A 26,192-nucleotide genomic window follows, 5' to 3' on the forward strand; every position below is an offset into this window, starting at 1 on the left:
TGCTATAATTTCCCCTTCTCCTTTAGCATACACCTCTCCCATATGAAAGGTAAAACACTCAAAGATAATGACACCATTCAACTAACAAATATACACAATACAAGTACATTGTAAAGGAATGTAACAGCACAAGCACATAAATACATCTATACACTAATATACACTGTGCTAGCAATCTTTTTGAATTATGGGTCAACATCCAAACTCTCATCAAGAGGGCTTTTAAAATGTTTACTGATTCCAAATGCACTCCAAACCATCCACATAAGCAAATAAATTTGACATATGCCATGAATAAAAATAAATATGTAAAAATTTGCCAATCTGTGTGCCAAAAACAAAAAGAAGGAAAATAAAACAGCCTTACCAGAGTGATCCTGGTCAAGCAAAAGGGCTCCAGAACATTCCTCACAATGAAAGGTGAGTTATAATCAAAGGTTGGGCCCATTAGTGGAGTGGAAGTCCGAAGTGTTGAATTTACCTGATGAGGTTAATTGGGACTCTGGAACAAGTTTTCCAATGGATCCAGTCCTCAATTAGGTACTGGAGAATTCAAAGTTTTCTTTCTTCCATGACCACTTCCTTAGCACCAGTGCCACCAATTAATACTGAAATAATTTTACTGAACTGGTCTCTAACCTGGGAGAAATAGAATAGGCCAGAGACAGGGTGTCAGTAATCAAGTAGAGGTTTAATTAATTAGTTTCATTGTAAGGAACAGATTTGTAAATCAGGAATTCTCAGAGCTCTAATCAATCTACAAATCTGTTCCTTACAATGAAACTAATTAATTAAACCTCTACTTGATTACTGACATCCTATCTCTAACCTGCTCTTTTTTGACCAGGTTAGAAATTAGCTCAATAAAATTCTAACAGATTCAAGGACCTTAATTCTGATTTTCCTTCTCTATGTGTTCTTCATCCTTTCCAAACTATCCTTTCTAGACTATGGCTTTCAAAGCAGAACACAATGTTCCTGACCGGGGCTGATTGTAAGGGGAATCTCCCTGAACTCTCAGTTGTCAAGGAGGGCTTAGACATTATTATTTTCTCAGTCCATAGTGTCAAGCATGAGATATAGTTAATAATATACTAGTATACTTATATGATTTAAATAAGCAAATATACATATGGTGCAGCTTTTTTTTTTACTTGCCTGAAATATTTAGAGAGACCACTGAGGTAAGGAACATCATTGAAACAATATATAATAAGAAAAGGAGGTATAGACAGTCATGTATTATGCAAAAAGACCAATAAACGCTGAATGAGGAGCCAAAATGTGAAAAGATCTACAGGAAGACCTCTAGTACATCAAGAAAATTCTCTTTTTAGAACTTATGAAAGACTATGGTTATAAATCACATGAGATAAAAATATATAAATAGAAACAATCTACACTGAAAGAATGTCTACAATGGTGAAATCAGATTCATCAAAAACTATTTTACATAGTATTTTCCTCATAAAAATTCTTTGGTAAAACAAAAATATGAATCTGAATGTAGCTGGTCCCTCCTAAACTGTGACCACCACATACGATCAATCACTATTCTTGAAGACTTTTTGGAAGTTTGGGGTGAGTCTATTTCCAGCCATGGAATGTATGTATGATAATTCCATGTATGATAAAGAGTGCCCTAAATGGCTGCTGAGACAAAACTCAGTGGTTGTACAAAAGGGATGATCCATGATCTTCTTCTGACTCACTCCTTTACTGGATTCAAAGTGTGAGCCTGTTCTGAGTTTTCTCCAAAGAGTCTGATGCAAAACCACCATCCCAGTGGCCATCACCACATGTTCTACTTAGGCAAGTCTGTGCCAGGGATGGAGACACCTGTCTTCTGTGTTCCCTTTGCCTAAGAAGATGACCCTATTAAATTAGAAAGATCCAGAATTTTGTGTTTGCAGCAGCCACCTTGTTCCCTAGTACAGTGGTGGTAAGAATATGCATTGACATGGCAAGGGCAGAGACAATAACAGGAAACAAGGGAAACACCTTGGTCAGAAAGAATGGTACACAAGAGAAAAAGCTGACCCTGCTTGGTTGCATCATAGACAGAATTTTCACCAACAAACTATATTATCTCCTACTGGGGCAGTTAGAGGTCAGAACACAGGTCTTGATGTCAGGAATTCGAATTTGACTCCAGATGCTTAACACTTACTAGCCAGGTGACCTTGGGCAAATCATTTAACCCTGATTGCCTCACATTCAGGACCATATCCAGTCATTCTGATTCATATCTGGACACTGGATTCAGATGGCTCCAGAGAGGAAAGGGAGGTTGGTGATATAACACAGCTGCCCACAACTCGAATCCAATTCATGTGCTTGTCATAGCATCACCTCCCTGATGTCATGTTCTTCTTCAAGAACAAAAGACAAACATCGTCATCACCATGTTGTCTCCTAATAAGATCAATCCAATTTCAATCACTTTGTTGATATGTCTTGATTCTTTTAATGGTTCTCATTGTTTTCCATGTAAGAAATAAATGACCTGTTCTAAACCCAATTCATATTCTATATCTTTTACTGTCTCCTTTTTAGAAACAAAGCTGTGAACTCAAACTATGATTAGCCATTCCCGGGGTGAGAGTTTGACAGAGAGACAAGAAATGGAGAATCTAAGCCCCCAAATTAAAAGTCAATCTTCCTCAATCACGAATATATACAAAAATACTTATGTACAAAACAGGAAGTAGTGAAAGTTACATTCAAAACAATGTTTTCTAGCCAAGAAAATTATTCAACAGTTAAGTCAGTGATAGGAACCTGAGAAATGGCATTTGACTGGACATTAGACGGACCTAATCAGGGACTATTGGAATCAAAAGTGTCCAGAAAAGAGAACTGGACTTGGAGTCAGATGAATTGAGTTCTGATCCCCATTCAGCTTGGGAGTTCTGTGAATCAATTTTCCTCTCTGAGTCTCACTTTCCTCACCTTGAAAATGAGGGAGTTTTAAGCAGAAAACACTTTACATTTTTTTCGATTTAAATATCAAGTCAAATGGCTTTAAGTCTTACCAATTTCTTCCTTAAATCCATCCCAAATTTGCTATTTTCAACCTCTAATCTTTGTTCCTGGTTTGGCCTTCTGGGGTCAAACAGGAAAAGTTTAATCCCTCCTCAAATTCTTGAAGGCATCTGTCATGTCTCTCCAATCCACCCCATTTTATCTGGTTCTATAATTTCAAGATTCCTGGTATTCTAAGAGTAAATGCTACAGGGCAGCTAGATGGCACAGTGGATAGAGCACTGGCCCTGAAATCAGGAGGACCTGAGATCAAATCTTGCCTCAGACGCTTAATAATTGACTACCTGTGTGACCTTGTTGGGCAAGTCACTTAACCCCATTGCCTTAAATTAATTAATAATAATAAAGAGTAAATGCTAGTGGTACTAATTAAGAATGAGATGATCCTAAATGAAAAATCTAACCAATGACCTGAGATGAGGGAGTGGGAGTGGCCAATGCAGAAGCACAGATATTAGAAGTTAAAAGGTATTGAATATGAAGTTTGTTATCATTGCAAATAGCAACATAGGAAAAGTCATAATATCAAGGTCCATGCTTTAGATTAGTGTATTAGTCAAATATTTGGAGCTATATCCAAAAAAGAAAATAAAACAAAATAAAAACCTTGCATCTTAAGGTCCAGTTGTTTGATCTTGGAAAAAAATCCTCTAATCTGACACTGTAGACAACTTCCCTGAATTGATTATGCTTCCACAGTAATGAATGTGCTTGCACAGGAAGAAGAAATGAAAATTATAAGAAGACAGATTCTGGTATAATATAAGGAAGAACTTCCTAACAACTTTAGATTGTCTGGTAATGAAAGGTGCCATCTTAGAATAAAGTGAATTCCTCGTGCAGGAGAGCTCGGAAGAAAAGAATCACAGAGTAAGAATTAGAATGAATCTTAGAGGTCAATGAACTTAATTTACTCATTTTACAGAAGAGGAAACTGAGACACAAAGATAAAAGTGACTTGTCTAGGAACTCACAGTTAGTAAGTATCTGAGGTGGTATTTGAATCTAGGACTTTTTAGCTCCTAGTTCCCTGCCCTATTGGATTACTCTTTGTCACAGGTACTAGAGAAGAGATGGGGTGCTTGACTGGAAGATCTCCATGGTCCCTTTCTATTATGAGATTTTATAACTGATTGCCGCAGTAACACAGACTTTCAGATGAAAGAGACTTCAGAGATCATCTCATTGTATCTGAACAGGAACCCATATTACAATATCTTCAACCTTAAGTGATTATCCAAACAGAAAGCTCTCTAGTGATAAAGAATTTACTACCTCCTAATTTGCTTCACTGTGGGATGACAAATAATTAATGAGCTTTTCCTCACTTTGAGTCAAAATCTGCTTCTACAGATTTTGACCCTCTGGGGTCAAACAAAAATCAAACTCCTTTCCTTCAAAATAGACATTAAAGTACTAGAAGACAGGTAGCATGCCTCTCCTCATTCTTCTCTTTTCCAATATAAACATCCCTAGTTCCCAAAGTACCAGGCTTAGAGTTAAGAACAATCATCTTCCTGAGTTCAAATCTGGCCTCAGATTACTTACTGTATGACTCTATGTGACCCTAAGCAAATCACTTAGCCCAGTTTGCCTTAATTTCTTCATCTGAAAAATGAGTTGGAGAAGGAATGAAGGATAAACATAAACATCACCATCATCATCATCATCAAATGAATGATCACTCTCAATATTATAAATTTGAAAATTTCCTTATATATGTTTATCAGAAAATTATTGCATAGATTTTTTTCCCTTCAGTTCAAGACTTCTTTTCCAACGTTTATTTGCCTTGGTTTTGTTTGTATAATTTTTTTTTAATTTTATGTAATCAAAATTGTCTATTTTATCTTCTGTGATCCTCTCTATCCTTTACTAAGTCATGAACTGTTTTCCTATCTATAGGTCTGAAAGGTAATTTTTTCTTGCACATCTAATTGGTTTATGATATCACTCTTTATGTGCAAGTCAAATATCTTGGTATATTATCTTGGAACTTATAGAGTTGGAAAAATTGATCTATATCTAATTTCTGTCAAACTTCTTTGTAGTTTTTACAGCAGGTTTGTCAAAGAGTGAGGTTTCTTACTTCAGTAACTAAGAGTTTGGGGTTTATCAAACTCTATGCTACTGTGATAATTTACTTCTGTATGCTGTGTAGCTAATCTGTTCCATTGATCAACTTCCCTATTTCTTAATTAATCACAAATCATTTTGATGATTAGTGTTTTGTAGCATAATCCTACATGGCCTACTACCTTTTCACTTTTTTTTTCATTATTTCTCTGGAGATTCTTGCCCTTTTTGTTCTCCATATGAACTTCATTATTATTTTTTCTAGTTCTCTAAAATAATTAGTTTGATTGAAACGATATTTAATAAGTAAATTTCTATAGTGAGTAGTGACATTGGTTTTGCTTACACAGGAATAATTAATATTGCTCTACTTATTTAGTTCTATATTTCTCCAAAGGATTTTATAGTTGTATTGGTAAAGTTCCTACCTGTGACTTAGTAAACAAAACCTCAGATCTTTTGCTCAATTTGTAGCTATTTTAGCTGAAATTTCTCTATTTCTTCCTGCTGTGCTTTGTTGATATTAACATAGAAAAACTGATGACTTATGTGGATTTATCTTATATAATGTGTTTGACTGCTTTTTGGAATATCTCAAAAAAGAAACAGTGCTGTTCCTTCTTTGCCTATACTTAACACCTCAATGTTTTTCTTGTCTTATTGCTATTATTAACATTTCTAGCACTATATCAAAAAGCAATGTGATAAGGGACATCCCCTGATCTTATTGAAAAGTCCTTTGGTTTAATCCTCATTAGCTATAACATTGGCTTTTGGTTTTAGATAAAAACTACCTATTATCTTAAGGAAAGATAATTTATTCTTACGTTTTCTAGGTTTTTTTTAATTAAAATAGATGTATCCTGTCAAAAAAAATTTCTGAATCAACTAATAAAGCAGTTTGATTTTTGTTTTTATTGTTGTTAATATGGTCTAATAATGGCAATAGGTTTTTTCCCTAATTTTCTAATAATTTTTCTAACTTTATACCTGAATTTCTGACATAAATCTACCTTGAATATAGAACATCATTTTTTGACAGGTTCTAATTATCTCAGCTAATATTTTAATTCTTCTGTCAATGTCCACCAGGATTATTAGTCTATAGTTTTCTTTGTTTTGATTGTCCCTGGATATTAGGTACTATGACCATATTTATATCTCAAACAGAATATGGAATAACTACTTTTAATAACCCAAATAATATTTGAATTAATTATTCTTTGATTGACTGATAGAATTTAGATGTGAATCCATCTAGTCCTGAAGATTTTTTCTAAGGGAGTTTATGGCTTATATGACTTGTTCAATTTCTTTCCTCTGAGATTTAGGGTTTTTTAATTCTTAATTTTTTTCTTTATCTGGGCAATTTATGTTTTTCATAAGTATCCATTTCATATAAGTTCAATTTCATCAGCACATAATTGGACAAAATAGTTTGTAATAATTTCTTTTAATTCTGCTTTATTGGCTATAGATTCTCCTTTTTTCATTTTTTATTTTGATAATTTAGTTTTTCTCTTTCATTTTTAGATGTTATAGCATTAAAAATATGATTAGATTATTAATCAAAGAAGAGATAAAGTCGAAAATAATAAATTTTTACAAGTAACTATTTTGAGGTAAAAATAAAATCAATAATTTGATTTTTTTAAGCTAAAGGAAAACCAAATCAATGTTAAAAGTGAAAAAAAGAGAATTTTCAACAAATAAAGAAAAGGAAATTAGAAACTATTTTACCCAAATATATAACAAAATTGATAAACTAAGTCAAGTGGGTTAATATTTGCAAAAATATAAAACATTCAGACTAGAACAAGAAGAACAAGAACAAGAAATAGGGGGTTTAAATAACTAATATCAGAAAAAATGTTGAATAAGATATATAAAGGAACTCCTACTCCCCAAAAAATTCCCAGATGGTTCCCCAAGAAAATTCTATTAAACATTCACAAAATAATTAATTCTAAATGTTCTTGATAACTAAAGTAGGATAATACAAAAGAAAGAAATAAAATTATAGACTGAAATCCTAATAAATATAAATGTAAAAAAGTTAATAAATTATAAAAAAATCAACTACAAAATACTTGAAAAAAAACAGTACGTTTTTTCCAGTATGTCAGGAAAGCAGAGCTGGTTTAATATTAGGAAAACTGGGGGCAGCTAGGTGGCACAGTAGATAAAGTACAGGCCCTGGAGTCAGGAGTACCTGGGTTCAAATCTGGTCTCAGACACTTAATAATTACCTAGCTATGTGGTCTTGGGCTAGCCACTTAACCCCATTGCCTAGCAAAAACCTAAAAATAAATAAAAATAAATAATAATAATATTAGGAAAACTATAAACACCACAGGCTATATTTTTAAAAAAATAAAACACATAATTGGATCATATGATGTAGAAAAAGTCTGACAAAATAAATCAACTTCTGTTCAAAAACATTAAAATATAGTAATAAATGAAATTTCTTAGAGATGATAAACTAAGAGCCAGTAATATATGTGATAAAGAATCTTTCCAATAGAGAATTCTAGAGATTCAACTAAAAAATAATTGTAACAATTAATAACTTCAATAAAATAGCGGGATATAAAATAAACTCACAAAAAGCATTAGCTGTTCTGTATATTAACCATAAAGCCCAGCAGGATGAGATGAACAGGAAAAATTTCATTTAAAATAATAAAATATTTGTGAATCCACTTATCAAGACACAGGAATTATATGAACAAAATTGCATTCTTTACAAGAATAAAAACAGATCTAAAATTTGGAGATACCTAAATTATTCATGATTGATTAGTGCCAATAAAATTAAAATTACAATGTTGCTTCCATTAAGTTACTTATTCAGTGCCACAAAAATTAAACTTCTAAAAAGTATGCTTTAGAGAGCCAGAAAAGTAAACAATATCCATCTGGAGATCATGAGTTCAGATGGGAATGATGAAAAAGTAGGAAAGAAAATGTAGCGCTATCAGCTCTCTAGAGACTATAAAGCAGTGATCATTAAAACTATTTAGTAATGGTCAAAAAATAGAACAGTTGATTTTTTAGGAATGTAAGAGCCATAGGTAAACATGGAAACATAATGGACAACAATTTATAAAACCCCAGATTCTGGGACTTATATTATGCTATTCTGCAAAAAAAGTACTGGTAAAACTGGAAAACAGTTTGGGAAAAATTAGATTTAGACCAACAATGTACACATACCTAGAAAAAAGGTCCTATCATAAAAAAAAAACATAGAGGAGATTACAAGGAGATACTTTTTTTTTTGTTTTCTTTAGCAAGGCAATGGGGTTAAATCACTTGCCCAAGATTACACAGCTATTAATTTGAACTCAGTTCCTCCTGAATCCAGGATAGATGCTCTATCCACTATGCCACTTAGTTGCCCCAGGAGATACTTTTTTTTACAAGTTTAGTTAATGTAAAACTTCTTGATTAATGATGACTTCCATGAGTTTGGCCTTTAAAAAAGTAATAAAATTAAACATATTAACACCCAGTTATCCTAATTAAGAACAAAACAACTCCTAAAAAACCCAAACATAATTAGGTTAACATACATGTATTTTTCTAAATTCACTGATTATGCATGGGGGACCCAATTAGAAAACCAGACCTCCAAAATGGAGTTTTGAAGAGAGATTTTTATTCAATTTCACTATCAGAAGGTAGGAACTGAAAAATTACTTCTGGCTTTATCCATCAAGGGAACAGTCCTCTACTTAGGATAGGGTGGGAAGAGGGAGTGGAACTGACCAAACTTTCCATTAACAGGAATGTTTTATCAGTTATGCTAAAGCAGGATGCAATGTGAATCTTCCACCCCCCAGGATGTCAGGGTCACCCAGTTATTGTTAATGGGGATTAGAGGTCATCACTAAATAAAGGACAGAGAGGATCACAGAATATTAAATGAACAGTTTTTATTGCATGAAATTAAATTTTGGAGAAACGATGTCAATAAAGCTAAAAATTTGAAGGAAAACAGTTAAATGCGAAAAATTTCTTTGCAACAAGTTCCTCTAGTATAGGTATAATGTCCAAGATATATAGAAAATTGATACAGGATATCCTTAAAGCCTTAAAAGTTTGAGAAGTAGCGGCCTGGGCAGCGGCGAGAGCGGGGAGCGGGCTGTGCGGTGCGCTGCGCTGCGCCGGGCCGGCTGCTGCTGCTGCCACTGCGCCCCGAGGAGCCCGCCCCACCCCCGGCCTCCGGGCCTCCCGGCCTCCCGGCGCGCCCCTGCGTCCCGGGCCCGGGTCCTCGCCTGCGGCCCCGCTCCGAGCCGGCCCTGCCCCCGGCGCCTCCCAGCCCGGCCCGCCAGCAGCCCGCGGGGCGCAGCGCGGGGCCCGGTCCCGCCAGGCTGGCCCCCCGACATGCTGGGGCACACGGCGGCCGGCGTGGCGGGGCCGCAGCCCCCCAGACCGCCCCGGGACGCCGGCCTCCGACGAGAACCAGGAAAACATCCCCCCGGACAAGCGCGGCGGCGCCGAGCCCGCCAGGACGCGCACCATGCTGGGCGTGCTGCGCGCTAACATGCGGACCCCGGGCCCCGGGCCCTGTCTGGGCCTGGGCCCCGTGGCCACCCTGGCGTCGCAGAAGTCCAAGAGCCGCAGGGTCGCGGCGGCGCAGGAACCCGGCTCGGTGCCCCCCTGGAACGCCGCCGGCAAGCAGCCCGCCTTCAGCATTCATGTGGACGAGGCGGAGCATGAGGGCCGGAGAGCCCGGCCAAGAGGCCCCCCGGGGACCCCCGAGGCCGCGGCCGAGGACGACGCCCTGGGCTTCAGCTCGGCCCTGGCCCTGCCCGAGCCCAGGGAGCCCCGGAAGCCGCTGGCACCGCTCGACCACCCCATGGACGGCAGCTTCGAATCTCCCCTCACTTATGGACATGTCTGTGGTATTGAAATCAGAAGAAAAGCCACTAAATGTCAATGAAGTCCCCGACTACCATGAAGACATCTATCTGTACCCTCGGGAAATGGAGGTTAAGTGTAAGCCCAAAGTGGGCTACATGGAGAAGCAACCAGATATAACCAACAGCATGCGTGCCATCTTAGTGGACTGGCTGGTGGAGGTGGGAGAGGGGTACAAACTCCAGAATGAGACTCTCCACTTGGCTGTGAACTACATCGATAGGTTCCTGTCCTCGATGTCGGTGCTGCGGGGGAAGCTTCAGCTGGTCGGGACCGCAGTCATGCTCCTCGCCTCAAAGTTTGAAGAGATCTACCCCCCAGAAGTGGCCGAGTTTGTGTACATCACGGATGACGCATACACCAAGAAGCAGGTGTTAAGAATGGAGCACCTGGTGCTCAAGTTGCTTGCTTTCGACCTCGCTGCACCAACCATCAACCAGTTCCTCACTCAGTATTTCCTCCATCAGCAGCAGGCCAATTCCAAAGTGGAAAGTTTAGCCATGTTTCTGGGAGAGTTAAGCTTAATCGATGCTGACCCTTACCTGAAATATTTACCATCAGTTACCGCAGGAGCTGCCTTTCATATAGCACTCTATACGATCACCGGGAAAAGCTGGCCTGAGTCATTAATTCAACAAATAGGATACACCTTGGAAAGTTTTAAGCCCTGCCTAATGGATCTCCACCAGACCTACCTCAGAGCGCCGCAGCACCCGCAGCAGTCTATACGAGAAAAATACAAGACACCCAAGTACCACGGTGTGTCCCTCATCAGTCCTCCAGAGACACTAAACTTGTAAGGTGCCGGGGCTCGGAGCTGGCTCTCCAGCAGGGCCGTGCTGGGTGCTTTCATCGGGCCCAGTTCTCTTCTTGCTTCTGGAAGCTCGAACAGTCAGTTACAGATTATGAAGTACCTTGTTTAGATTTTTATGATTTTTAAATGTAAATTTTTCTATATGCAATTGTCCTGTGTATTTAGCTGTAGATCTAAGTGGTGTGTTTATGCAGAGTGAGAAGGCGAGCTTGCCCCTTAGGATCAGAAGGTGCTGAACCTAGCTGCCTTACAGTGTGGTAGGAGAGCCCAGGAGGAGGCTTTCTAAGATGCCAAGTTCAGAATGCTGGCGGCCCTCCTGGTGTCAGCTCATATCCATTTTCCCAGCCCCTGAGCTCGGACACGCTCCTCCAGGGCAGGACTGGGCAGTGTTCCGGTAGGGGAGGATGCCTGTGGAACCATTGGCCTTTTACTGCTGGTCCCTGCCAGGGTGCCCTATCTCGCCCATTGCCTGTGCTGCCAAAACAGCTCTCCTGCCGTGTCAAATAGAATGAGATTTTAAACCAGAAACTGTATGTAGCCCTTCTTCTTGATGATGCATGCCACTCATGGACTCCCAAGGACCAGAAGGAGCTGTTGATGGGCAGAAGGGCATGACTCCCAGGCTGCTCCAGACAGGGGAAGCCTGCATCCACAATCCATGCCTAAGTTTAGGCTTAGTGACGTTGACCAAACTCAAAATGGAAGGGAGGAAACTCCAAGTGATCCTTGATAGTAATTATGAATTGTAGAGCTAGTAACTAGAAGGATCCAGGGCCTGACAACAAATTAGGATCTGATGTGGGATAGAAACAAGCCCCATTTTTCAGGTAAAGGAAATAAATTTTAAGATATTAAATAATTCTGTGGCCCAGCTGCCCCAGGGTTGGTCTCCAGGGCCATAGACCCTGCACCTGTCTCACAGCTGCCTGCACTAATAGATTCAGCCTCTCAAATTAATCCAGGTGCATGAGACACTTTTTTAGATGCTTTTATTTTAAATCAAGAAAAAAATACATGTAAAAATAAACAACAGTCCCAAATATTTTCCAGTAATGTACTTTGAAAGCTCTAGTTAGCTGCCATCTTTTTTTTTTCTTTCTAATTGCTTTTTTACTTGAGACTTTTTCCTGTTTGGAGTTGGCCTGTATCCTGTAAGCAGATGAAATCAAAGCATCTGAGATAATAGACATTTCCTTTAGTTAGGTGTTCCCTCAGGTTCTGCAGGGAGGGGAGCCTGGTACCTTCCAGGCTCCTTGTCAACAGAGCAGGACCCAATCACTGCCTGGGCTCACTTCTGTTGCCAGGGTCCCATTAGACTTTCATACTTAATTAAGGAAAAGCAATTGCTAGGCCCTGTTTCCCTTTGAATAATGATGAAAAATCTTTTGTCAGGACCACAGGCCTGTGGTGCCTTCCATCTAAAGCTATCAGGTACAATGAACTGTCCAGTAGAAGGCAGGCCAGGGATTTTCTTAGCAAAACTTAAAAATTGCCTTCTCCAACCTTCATGTGCTTTGGTCATAGAAATTTGCTATAGGGGCAGCTAGGTGGCTTAGTGGATAAAGCACCGGCCCTGGAGTCAGGAGTACCTGGGTTCAAATTCGACCTCAGACACTTAATAATTACCTAGCTGTGTGGCCTTGGGCAAGCCACTTAACACCGTTTGCCTTACAAAAAAATAAAAAGAAATTTACTATAATCAGTATAAGAAGGATCTTTGGCCATTTGCAGAGATTAAGGTGAGATTTAGCTACTTAAATATGCATTTTAAAGTTTTACATTTGCAGAAGGTATTGATATTGAAATATAGTATCAAGAGTTGGGTTCACATTTGCATTAACATGAATAACTGCTGAAATAAATCAGAAATAATCAGTTACCTTGTTTTCTTTGGATTTTCTCCTGGTTCTAAAATAATAATTTCATCTTCTTCACTATCTGACAGAACTATAGGAGTATCTTTAAAAATGAAAAAGCACATTAAGTTAGATGTTATTGAGCTTAAGCTGTAGTTCCTATTACTAGGTAAACTTCAGAATAGCTACAAGCCACCCCCCCCCCAGGGGTCAGCTGATGTCAGGAGATGGCTGTCTGAGGACATTTGGCCAGCTTTAACCATATTGTACTGTATTTTATTTCTTTTAAGGGGTTCTATGTACATAGCAGGTCTGCAGTAAATATTTTCTGTATGGATTATTCAAAGCTGTAATATATAAATTTCATTAAAATTATTGAAAAAAAAGTTTGAGAAGTTTATAAGCAATGCACCTCCAGTTGTTCTATGACACGGAATCCTTAGGTTAGAAAAAAAATCCTCTTACTTTTATTTGGACTATTAAAACATTAGATCCTCATTGTTGCATTTTATCTTCTCCATTGGAAAGAGGGCCCCTGCTGGGTAAGAGACCATTTCCCATTTCAAACCTATCAGGGAGCTCTCTATATAAATGCTGTTCTCACTTAATGTTGCACATATCCACCCCCTCCACCTGCAGGCATTCTGTCTTTCATTGTGTAGAGCTAGAAATATGCCTCCCAGATAAGGAATAGAACCAGGTTTTCTCATTACAACTCTCCCTATTATTGGCATTACTGTGTAGGAAAGAGGCACCAGACCACAAAATGAGAATTCTCCTTCCATCATCACCATATACATACATACAGAGAGAGAGAGAGAGAAAGAGAGAGAGAGAGAGAGAGAGAGAGAGAGAGAGAGAGAGATAGCCTAAAGACCTCAATCTTAATTCAAATTGTATCTCTTTCTCTAATTTACTTAAACCATTTACTCTACTCGCTCCTAATTTCTCTTTTGCTTTCCTATACACAGGACCCTCTCCTATTGTACACCTATGAACAAACTCCCAAGCTCCTAGTCTTCTCCATCCTGTCACATACTCCACTTCTATTTCCTTCATACTCACACTTTTGGATTCCTTGCTAACTCAGCCACCAACTTCAGATTATTTCTAAATCTAAATTCTTTCTCAATCCACATGCCTAATGGATATTTTTTACCACAACACCTGTAACACCAATAATAGGAGTACATCCTACTCTTAAATGGTCCTGGGAGTTCTTGGTAACCATCCGGTCCTGCTACCTTGGAAACACATTACAATCCCTTTTGTTGACAATTTCAGATTCCAGCAAGCTTTTGTATTATAGAAAACTCAACTTGGTAACAGAAAATCTGAGTTTATGTGTGGATTTGGCCACTTTCCCAGTTGGGTTGGCTGACCATAGACAAGTTATTTCACCACCACCACATTCAACCACTCCTCATACCCCATGCTAAATTTTAGTCTCCAAAATAGTGAAATGGGAATAAAAGTACTTTTTTTTCACAAAATACTTTGCAAACAACAAAGTAGTATGTCAATGTAAGTTACCCCCATGATGATTATCATCATTATAAGGCAGCATGGTCCAGAAGAACAAAATAAGTTCTGGCAACTACAATTATGAATTATAGGATTTGGGGGCAACCCATCTCTGAATTTCAGTTTTGTCATCTTTGAAATAGGGATGATAGCATCTACTTCATTGGATTGGTACGAGGATCAAAGAGGATAATGTATACTTTACAAACCATAAAACACTATATTGATGGGGAATGCAGTAAATAGAGACTTGGCCTTAGGTCCAGAGAGAGCTGAGTTCAAGTTTAACCTGGGACACATCGTAGCTGTGTAACCTGGACAAGTCACTTAATTTCTCAGATATCAGCAGCCCCTTAAGACTTTGAGTTGCAGAAAATGAGCTGACTTGTATTGGTAAAGGGAGTTTCTCCATCCTGGAATTCTCCTATACTAATAAAATCAACAGATTCCAAAGCCTTTCCCTAATACCCCTTAAAATAAAACCCATGGGGGTGGCTAGGTGGCGTAGTGGATAAAGCACTGGCCCTGGAGTCAGGAGTACCTGGGTTCAAATTCTGGATTTGGGTTCAGAAAACCTTCTTTCTCTGTCCAAATTTATTTTCATATGCAATTAAGGTATTCTGTCTCTCATTCTTACTAGGGTTGTTGCTGTTAAGTTGTTTTAGTTATGTTCAACTTTTCATAAATTCCATTTGAGATTTTCTTAGCAAAGATACTGGTTTGTCATTTCCTTCTCCAGCTCATTTTACAGTTGAGGCAAACAACTAAATGACTTGTCCAGGGTCATAGAGGTAATAAATGTCTGAATCCAGATTTGAGCTCAGAGAGATGAGTCTTCCTTACCCCAAGTCCCATGCTCTATCCAGGACGCCATCTATCTGCACTGCCTCATGAGGGTAAAAAAATGTTTATTTTTCATTGGAAGGCTTTCTCTTTACCTTTGTTTTTAGTCTCTGGAAACTTTAGCAATTGCTGAAGTCTCACAGGGACAGCCCCCTTTCCCTAAAATAAAGAACAACGATAAACTAGAGAGTGTCCAAAGGAAACCCACAAGGATTAAGTAAGGCCTCAAGAACATACCATTTGGGAATCAGCTGAAAGAATTTAGTCTGTAAAAGAAAAATCTCAGGGAAGACATTATAACTGTATTTAAATATTTGAAGAGATGTAATATAAAATAGATGTTATTACACTTGTTTCAAGTGACCCCATAGAATAGAACTAAGAGCAGTGAGAAGTTACAAAAAAATAAATTTAGGCTCAAAAACAAAAACTTCCTAAAATCTGGAGGTACCCAAAAGTGGAATGAGCTGCCTTAGAGGGAATGGTTTCCTTCTTATTTTAGGTCTTTAGACAGGTCAGAAACACTGTAGAGAAGATTACCAATAATATATGAGCTATTCTGGACAGTCTTTGAAGTTAAATCCGACCTTAAGACTGAATTTATGATTCATCTTCCTCTTCCCTTCCTCTCATTTTGATCCCTGCACTGATAGGCAGGCAAATAGGGTATGCTCCGTGTGTGTGTATGTTCTCACACACATGCACATATGTGCATTTGAATGGACATGTACTAAGCACAACCTCTCTCAAAAATGAATTGTTTTTGTCTCCTTTTTTGCTTGTATTTTAAAAATAACATTTAAAGGTAAAAAAATTTTGTTGCTTTAATTTTAGTTTGATGAACAAAGATCACCTTTATGTTGAATATCAATAAAAGTTACCATAAAAGTACATCCCTAATGAAATGTACTATGTATAGATATTCCTATACTCCTTTCTCCGTGCTTCTTCATCCTTTCAAAGTTTTCAGAGGAATACTGAGAAATATAGGTATCTCATCCATAAGTTCCCCAGGGTTGTTCATTCTAGTTATCAGTTCTTAGCCCCTAACCCTGTCCCAAACTCACTAGGCAGACTGTGAGTGACTCTGGATAATTGTATCCCCAACCTTCAGTCTCTTTCTCAGAACTCTCAGTCCATAATGCCACTGCCCTTTCTGGGAAGGCAGCATCTCCATTTTCTACTTAGTGTAGGACAGTTATGCTCTAGACCTAGGAGTCAAGAAGACTAGAAGATTGAATTCTGGTTTCAGATACTTGATATCTTGGGCAAGTTATTAACCTTAGAACTTCAGTTTCCTCATCATTAAAAGGAAGATAATAACCCCTCTCCAGGGTTGTTTTTGAGGATCAAATAAGATAATTTAAACAAAGGGCTTTGAAAGCCTTAAAGTTCTATATAAACGTTAACTATTATAGGCCTTGTAAGTTACTTTTCCAGAAGTTGAGAAGCAGTTTGACATAATGGATAAGCCACTGAACTTGGAATCAGTAAGAGTTGGGTTCAAATCTTGTCTCACTAGATACTAGCCATGAGACCCTGAGCAAATCACTTAGCCTATTTATGCCTCAGTCTGTAAAATGAAGGCAAATTGGATCAAATAATCTCTAAAAAGTATTTGGTCACCAGAAAGGCAGTGTGATTTAACAGAAAGAGCACCAGAAAAGAGAAGATTCCGCTAATGTTCTCTTAACCTTGATTTTCTTATCTGAATAACTGGACAATAAGGAGGAAAGGAGACACAGAAAGGGAGAGAGAAAGAGAGAGAGAGAGAGAGAGAGAGACAGAGACAGAGACAGAGACAGAGACAGAGACAGACAGAGACAGACAGACAGACGGACAGATAGATATACACACACAAACACAGACAGAAACAGAAAGAGACAGTGTGTTCCTCCTCTAACCAGAGGGCTTCAGTTTTCTCAAACTGACTAATGTGCATTCATTCAGGGAATCAACCACTGTTCTGTAGCCTCTGAGAGTGTCTTTTGAATTTTAGGTCCAAAATGGATGATCTCTAAGATACCTTCCAGAATTCGATGGTCTTTGATTATAAGATTCTTCCAATTATGACTTCTATGTTCTATGATTCTAAGACCCCTTCCAGCTCCAACATTCAATGTTCTACATTCTAAAATCATGAATTTGAAACCAAATCCTTTCATGAAACAAAATCCTTTCATGAAACCAAATCCTTACCCTTTCATGACTCAGATTTCTCATCTGTAAAACAGAGACATGTATTCTACAATTACACTTCCCAGTTAAGAACAGAGGAAATGACACTGGTAAAAAAAATTAATAACTTTTTGGGAAGAGTCTAGTCATAGGAAGTTATTATGGAGTGAGAAAGGAATACAAGAGTTTACAGTATCAAGAATAGAAAGTTTATAAATGGATATGGTCAAGGGTTGGCAAAAGGAAAAAAATATGCATGGGTGAGAGACCATCAGATCAGGGCTTAGGCTGAATAACTACTTAATAGAGTCACTAGTGTTAGTGTTAGAAAGGACTTGTCCGAGGTCATGTTGCTAGGAAGTAACAGAGATGTCATTGAAGTCCAAATCTTTAAACTAAATGCAATGCTTTTTCCTTAATTTTCCTGCCAAGTGTGAGATTCTGTGACTCTATGAAGCCCTTAATAATGGAGGGCTAGCCTACTAGACTGAGGTCCATAGTAAAGGGGTCATGCCAAATTGCAGGCAGAATAGGGAAATTCAAGCCTTTAATGTTAACTCTTTCAGTTAGGAGAAATTTTCTTTATGGGGGGGGGCAAGTTCACCAATATGTTCATCATCTGACTGTGAACCACATCCACAGAGAAAGCCAGGAAAGAATGGCACTATCCACATGAGACAGTGGGAGCCAGAGAGAGTAACTAGTTCCCTTAATATAGACTTGTAGGTGACTCTATAGAGTGTCTGGCCTGAAGCTGGAAAGGCCTGAGTTCAAATCCAGACTCAGAGACCGACCAATTGTGTGACCATTTAACTTGCTTGCCCCAGTTTCCTTAACTGTAAAATGGGGATAAGAATAGTACCCTCCTAGGATTGTTATGAAGATTAAATGAGGGGCAGCTAAGTGGCACAGTGGATAGAGCACCAACCCTGAAGTTGGGAGGACCTGAGTTCAAATACAGCCTCAGACACTTAATAATTCCCTAGCTGTGTGACCTTGGGCAAGTCACTTAACCCCATTGCCTTAAATAAATTTCTAAAAAAAAAAAAGATTAAATGAGTTATTTTTGTGATTATCAGAGCAATGTGCCTGTCACATTACAGGGGTTTATTCCCTCTCTCCAGAAACCATCAGGGCTAGGCAGAAATCAAATAAAAAAAACTAGGGGTATTTATCACTAAGAGAAGATTTATTGAGTTTACTATCACTGACCTTAAGTTTCTAGATGACTGCCATCTAAAAAAAAGAAGTAGGTATTCTTCTTGAGCCCAAAGGAAAGAACTACCTAGAAACAATGGATAATAGTTGCAAAAACAGATTTTTTACTACATATATGGAAAATTATCTTGATAACTAGAGCTATCTAAAAGTGGAATGGACTGAATTCCCCATTACTGGAGGAAGATGAGGAAGACAAAAAGAAGATAGACTCCACAATCTCTAAAGTTCCTATCATCTTTTCCAATCAATATAACTCTTGCTTTGGGGGCTCTCTTCTCCCATGATGGCTTAGGAATTCTTAGGGGGGGAGTAAAATCTCACTTCTCTAGTTCATTGCTTTTCTAGATAATTGGAGAACTTCAATATCCAACATCTCCCCACGAACAGCCTCAGGAGAATAGTCTTCTCATCCAAGTAAACAAACTCACAAAGCTGAGAGAATAAACAAGTTTAGTGAGGGAAACCAAATAGACTCATATCAAAACTCCTTAGCAGCTCTCCCCCACCCCCACCCCCAGTAGGCAGGATGGTTTCAGTAACATTCAGACTATAATGGGAAGGACTAAGAGTGCCCTTGATTCTCTTCAAGGTGATCAGGGGAGTTCTTCTGACTAGGTAGCAACTCACATTTTTCAGTCTGCAGTTCTTCCCAACATCCATCAGATATGGCTCAGTGTTTTCTCCTGCCTATTCAACCTAAAGGGGGAAGCTCATCTCAGCTTTTCCCTAGAGGATCATTGTTGTCCTCTTCTGCCAACCATCATAACTTACTTCTGATGTCCCTTTCTAGTTTAATCACACATGACTCCTCCTCAAAAGCTCTTTAGTTCAGCCAAATTGAACAACATGCTGCTTCTCAAACATAACACTCCATATCTTATTTCCATGTTTTACATAGACCATACCTAGAATATCCCTCTTTATTTCTGCTTTTTTAGAAAGTTTCCTTCCAAAATCATTTCAAATACTACCTTCTACATGAGACCCTTCCTTATCTGACCAGCTGCTAGTATCTTCTTCCCAAATTACTTAGCATTTACTTAATAAATGTCCTTATATGAATTGATATGTTTACATAACTCCCGTAATAGAATATGGTCTGGGATTGTTTCATTTTTGCTTTTATATTCCTAGGGCATGGTGCTTAAGAAATGCTTATTGATTGAATGAATGATAGGCATATTCCCTGTCGCCTTGTTGAAAAACCCCTTTAATTGGTGGCCAGTAAACAGGGATACCAAGATGACTCACAACTAAGAATTGAGAGATACACTTCTGTTGGAAGAACTGACCTTCTCAAACAATCTATAAAATAATCTGTGAAATGGCTTGGACTTCTTTTTGTATGAACTTTCTCTCCTTTAGATTTCCAGACCTGGGAACAACAAGAGAAAGGAATTTTATTGTCTCCTCCCTCTGTCCTCTGGTCCTGACTCAACAGCAGAAAATGAGGGGTGGCACCAGGATGGCAGAGTGGAGGCAGAAAATCCCAGCATCTCTCCTCCAGACCACTCCAAATGCCTTTAAATTATGATTAACCAAATTCTAAAGTGGAAAAACCCACAGAAAGACTGAGTGAAACAATTTTCCAGCCTAAGACAACTTGGAATATCCACAGGAAGGGTCTGTTCCACTGAGGTTGGAAAGGGCAGTAGCACAGCCTGGGCTGCTTCAGCTGCCAGAGCAAACTAGATCCAGCCTTCCAGGGACAACCCACAGGGCACCTGGGTCCCTGGGTCCCTGGGTGCATCTGGGTCTGTGGCAGCCAGGTGGTTTCCAGACCTCTGAGTCCAGGAATTGCCATGAAGAATGTAGAGGGTTAGTGGGAAAATGCTGCAGTGCCATAGTGAGCACAAAGCCCAGGCCAGCACTGGCCTCAGATCAACACCAGCCAGGGGAACCAGAACCAACCCACCAATGCTAAGGGGGGCCAGGGGAGACTGCACAGATCTCTTTGCTATCCCTGGGAAAGGACTCTGTTGCTTTGTTCATTCTCAGATCCAGGTCACTGCCTAGGGTCCCCTATTGCCATAGCAGAGTAGGGACCCTTCTCGCTCCTGCCAAAGGGGAGTGCTTGTGGTCATACACAGACCAGAGAATGAGCAAAAGAACAGTCAGAGCTGTTCATGAACCTTGAAGGAACTGAGGTCCCTAGTGGTGGAAGTAGGGGGAGGGAAATCCCTAAAAGTAGTTGCACAAATGCTCAAAAGCTTGGAAAAGTATATCCTCCACATTGGAAACAAAGCCTCACCTTAACAGAGTTAAAATCAAGTCATAGGTTGGGGAAATGAATAAACAAGAGAAGAAAAAGAATCTGATCATAGTTAATTACTTTGTCCCATGGAGGATCAAAATACACACTCAGAAGATGATAAAGTCAAAGCTTCTATAGCCAAAGCATCCAAGAAAAACAGAAATTGGTCTCAGGCCATGGAAGAGTTCAGAAAATATTTTGAAAATCAAGTAAGGGAGGTAGAGGAAAAATTTGGAAGAAAAAATGAGAGTGATGCAGGAAAATCATGAAAACCAAGTCAGTAGCTTGGTGAAGAAGATACCAAAAAATACTAAGAAAATAACATCTTAAAAAAACAGAATTGGCCAAACGGAAAAGGAGATAAAAAAACTCTCTGAAGAGAATAAATACTTCAAATGTATAATGGAGCTAAGGGAAGCTGATGACTTTGTGAGAAATCAAGAAAAAAATAACCAAAGAATTAAAAATTAGAAGAAAATGTGAAATATCTCATTGAAAAAACAACCAACCTGGAGAACAGATCCAAAAGAGATAATTTAAAAATTATTGGGCTACCTGAAAGTCATGACCAGGAAAAGAGCCTAGACTTCATTTTCCAAGTTATCCTCCAGGAAAATTGCCCTGATATGAGGGAGCTAGGTAGAACAGTGTTTAGAGTACCAACCCTGGAGTCAGAAGGACCTAAGTTCAAATCTGACCTCAGACACTCAAAAATTACCTAGGTGTATGACCTTGGGCAAGTCAGTTAACCCTATTGCCTTGCAAAAATCAAAGAAAAAAATTTCCCTGATATCCTAGAAGCAGAGGGTAAAATAGAAAGTGAGGGAATCCACCAATCACCTCCTGAAAGAGATCCAAAATGAAGACTCCCAGGACTATTATAGCCAGGTTCTGGAACTCCTAATCAAGGAAAAAAATATTACAAGCAGTCAGAAAGAAACCATAAAAATATTGTGAAGCTATAATCAGATTAATACAGGATTTAGCAGCTTCTACATTAAGGGCTTTTAGGGCCTAGAATATTCTGGAAGGCAAAAGAGCTTGGATTGTAGCCAAGAATCAACTACCTAACAAAACTAAACATCTTCTTTCAGGGGAAAAGTTGGGCACTCAATAAAATAAAGAACTTTCAAACTTTCCTGATGAAACAACCAGATTTGAACAGAAAGTTTGATCAAATACGGGACTTAGGTGAAGCATAGAGAATATGTATGGGAAGGGCAAATTATGAGGGATTTAATGATGCTGAACTGCATGTATTCCTGCATGGGAAGATGATACTAATAATTCATATAAACCTTCTCATTTATTAGAGCATTTAGAAGAAGTATATATAAAAAAGCACAGGAGGGAGCTGAATATGAAGGGATAATATAATATATATATATGTATATATATATATATATATATATATATATATATATATATACATATATATATATCCTGGGAGAAAGAGAAAGAAAAGATAGAATGGGCTAAGACATTTTATGTAAAAGAAGTAAGAAAGAGATTTTGCAATGTAGTGGAAGGAGGGAAGGTAAAGGGGGAATGTGTGAGCTTCATTCTCATCAGAAGAGGTTCAGATTGGAAATATTAAACACAGCCAGTAAGGTATAGAAATCTATCCTACCCTAGAGGAAAAAGAGAGAGAAAAAAGGAATGGGAGAAAGGGAGGCACAATGAAATGACAGATGAGAGGGAAGATCCTGGGAGAGGTAGTCAGATGCAGAGAGGGTGAAAGGAGAGAGAAAAAAATAGAATGGGAATGGGAGGAATGGGATGGAAGGAAGTACAGCTAGGAATAGCAACTGTGGGAAAAGATACTGAAGCAACATCAGTGACAGAGCTGATGGTATCTGAACACAGACTGAAGTACACTTTTTTCCTCTCACTATATTTTTCATGAGATTTTTCTTTGTGTGGGAGGGAGGATTATATTTACTTTTACAACAAGACTATTGAAGTAATGTGAAAATAAATAAAATAAATGAGACAAATGAGGAAAAAAGCTTTTATACTGACAGGAAAAACAATCTGAATATATTTAAGTTGAATATTGAAGAAAATAAGGAATTACAAAAGGTAGTGGTAAAAAGGGAGCAAATTCCAGGCATTCGGAATAACCAAAGTTAAAGCACAAAGACGTGAAGTAGACAGGTAAATAAGGTAATATGGGCAGCTAGGTGGCATAGTGGATAGAGCGCTGGCCTTGGAGTCAAGAGGACAGAAGTTCAAATCCAGGCTCAGATACTTAACACATACTAGCTTTGTGTGATCTTGAGCAAGTCTAGACAAGAGGAGATAATGATCCAGTTTAGCATTGTTTGGTATTGTGTGATGATGATGATGATCTTGATGTTTCTTCTTTGTATCATCCAGGGGTGGTGATGCCATGACAAGCATATGAATTAGATTTGAGTGGGGGATGCTGAGTCACCAGTCTCACTTTCTCCTCCAGAGTCACTTGGGTTCAATGGCCAGATATGGATCAAGACACCTGGAGATGACCCTGAATGTAAGGCAATCAGGGTTAAGTGATTTGCCCAAGGTCACACAACTTGTAAGTGTCAAGTATGAATGCAAACTCTCATCCTCCTGATTCCAAGGCCAGTGCTCTATCTACTGGGCCATCTAGCTGCCCCTGCATGAGATAGAAGTCACAATAGTTGGTATCCTCAGCTATATTTAAAAAGTCATGACTTCAGGAGTAAGGAGGTAATGGAGATTGGATACAAGAAGTGTTTAATAAACATCTATTGATTAAACAATTAACTGATATTTCCACCTGTGTTTCTCTGATCAGACCACTAAAAGGAGACTGAAAGGACAGCAATAACTATTGCCCATTTGCCTACTTTCCCATCAGGGAAGCTAAATGGTGCAGGATAGAGCACTGGTTTTGGAGTCAGGAGGATGGAAGTTCGAATATGGTCTCAGATATTTAATACTAGCTGTGTGACCTTGGGAAAGTCCCTTGACCCTGATTGCCTCACATCCAGAACTATCTCCAGTTGTCCTGATTCATTTCTGGCCACTGGACCCAGAAGACTCTGGAGGAAAAAGTGAGGCTGGTGAACTGAGCACAACCCCACCTCACTCAAATCCAATTCAGGCGCTTGTCATGGCATCACCTCCCTGTTGTCATGGTTCTCTTTGAGGTTGAAGGACAATCAACACTATTTTGTGAGTAGAGAGGAAAAGGATATAAGAGATATCATGGAGATAGAATAGACAGATTTGCCAACAGAATGAATATGTTGGGTGAGAAGGAAGCAAAGATGACATCAAAGTTGAAAATGTGCTAAGTATAAGGGTGCTGCAATACCAAACAACAAAACTGGAATTCTAATAGGGATGATTTTGGGAGTAAAGATAATGCATTTTGTGGTCGATGAAATAAATTTAATATTGCTACAGCACATCCAGTTTGAAACATCCGATAGGCAGAAGATAATATAGACTGGAACTCAGAAGAAAGACTAAGGCTGTCTATATACATCAGGGAATATTCTGGTAAGAGATTGATAATTAAATCAATAGAAGCAGATGAAGTTGCCAAGTAAGAAGGTATAGAGAAGAGGGCTCATGACAGAGTTTGAGTTTGAGTTTCATGGATGTTGATCCAAGAAAGGAGACTGAGAAGGTGTCAGACAAGTAGGATGTGAAGCAGGAGAGAGAGTAGTGCCATGAAAACCTACAAACTGTCAGAATAATCTTAAAGCATAGTCTTACCATGTCACTCCTCCACTTGAGACTCTTCAACAGTCCTACCGAAGCAGTGTTGCCTCTAGCATAAAATACAAATTCCTTAAGTTGACATTTAAAGCCCATTACTTTGTCTTGGCTCCAACCTACTTTTCCAGATTTATTTCCTTTTATGCTCTTCTAGCTACACTATGTTTTGGTCCAATTGGCCTAGTCGCTGTTTCCTGAATTTGGCACTCCATTCTCAGAATCAGTGTCTTGCCATGGTCTCCTCTGCCTGAAATGCATTCCTTTCAGCTTCTGTTGAAACACATTTCCTTCAGCATCCTTCATGGATCAGTTCATGGAACCCATGAGTGCTACCTTTCCTGATCCCCCTCAAATTTTCTTGCATTCCTTCAGTAGTATATAAACTCCTTTAGGCCAGGAAATTTTTCTACTGTTTTTGTTAGTTATTGTTGTTATCACCAGCAACTAACACAGTTTCTTGCACATAAGTACTTTAGCAATTATTTCATTGAATTAAATTGAATCTCATTACATGAATAAAAATTTCCTCTATAAGGAAGCAGGACAAAGTAGCAGACAAAGTCCCAGATTTGATGTCAGATCATCTGGGTTCACATCACAAATCTGTCTTTTTCTAACCTTTTATAACCTTGGGCAAATCACTTGACCTTGGTTTTCTCATCTCTGGTCTCATTCCTCAGGTCTGTCCATGCTTGATAGCTCTATGTATAACACTGGACAATGAAGGAGGCTAAAACATACAAGCTCGAAAGTTCCTTCTATTTCTCAGTCTCTTATAACATAGCTAGAAAGTAGTCAGTGGCCTTCCCTAGAACACCTCTAGTAAAGGGGAACTCTTTTTCAAAACAATTCCTTCTTTTCAGTGACTCTAATAATTAAGGAGTTTTTCTTTATATTAATTTGCTTCTTGGCAACTTCTAGTGATTGTTCCTTATTCTCCCTCCTAGGACCAACTAAAACAAGTCTAATCCTCCTTCTACATGACATCCCTTCAATGATAATCCAAAAACCCTGAGTCTATGGTCTTCTCTGAGATATATGAAATTCATTTGAAACTGATTAACTGCTCTGACAACTGGGATTTCTGCACCATTGCCCCCAACTAAGGGACTCATCCATTGTCATATCTCATTCTTGTAGTATCTATTTGGTTCATCTGAGGCTTCCTATGGTAGTCAACATTTAGTGTCTTCCTACCCAGACAACAGTCATTCAATCAGTTAACAAATATTTATTAAACATTGGCTATTTGCCAAAAAAAGAAATCAAAAAAATGTGGGATGAGAATAAAGTATAAATCATTTTCATTGTATCATGAACTACTGGAGTTTTTCCAAAGATGCTTTCAGAAAATGAACTTACATCATAATAATTTGTTCAATTATAGAAATCATTCATTTTAGCCACTTGCAAAATAATTCATAGAACTTTTTTTTAAGTTTTTGCAAGGCAAATGGGGTTAAGTGGCCTGCCCAAGGCCACACAGCTAGGTAATTATTAAGTGTCTGAGATCAGATTTGAACCCAGGCACTCCTGACTCCAGGGCCAGTACTCTATCCACTGCGCCACCTAGCTGCCCCCTAATTCATAGAACTTAAATAAAAATGTTTAATAACAAGTTGCATTTTTTCCTTGGACCATTTCTATCTGGACTCTGGGGGAAGGGGGAAGATGAGAACAAGATGATGATGACGATAGTGCTGGCAGTGATGATTGA

The 26,192-nt window shown here is 38.6% G+C and overlaps 1 long non-coding RNA gene and 1 pseudogene across 1 annotated transcript; one reads left to right on the forward strand and one right to left on the reverse strand.

The window, feature by feature from the left end:
- The first annotated feature begins 9,513 nt into the window (after window positions 1-9,513).
- On the forward strand, window positions 9,514-10,886 carry LOC141518576 (cyclin-A2 pseudogene; annotated as a pseudogene).
- A 981-nt stretch (window positions 10,887-11,867) lies between these two features.
- LOC141518584 (uncharacterized) lies at window positions 11,868-17,143 on the reverse strand. Its single transcript, XR_012477231.1, has 3 exons — window positions 17,114-17,143; window positions 12,745-12,823; window positions 11,868-12,013 (listed from the first exon to the last, which is right to left on the reverse strand). It is a non-coding gene; the product is annotated as an uncharacterized LOC141518584 (long non-coding RNA).
- Window positions 17,144-26,192: the final 9,049 nt, after the last annotated feature.

This window comes from Macrotis lagotis, chromosome 1 (assembly GCF_037893015.1).
Source record: "Macrotis lagotis isolate mMagLag1 chromosome 1, bilby.v1.9.chrom.fasta, whole genome shotgun sequence".
Classification (NCBI taxonomy): Eukaryota; Metazoa; Chordata; class Mammalia; order Peramelemorphia; family Peramelidae; genus Macrotis; species Macrotis lagotis.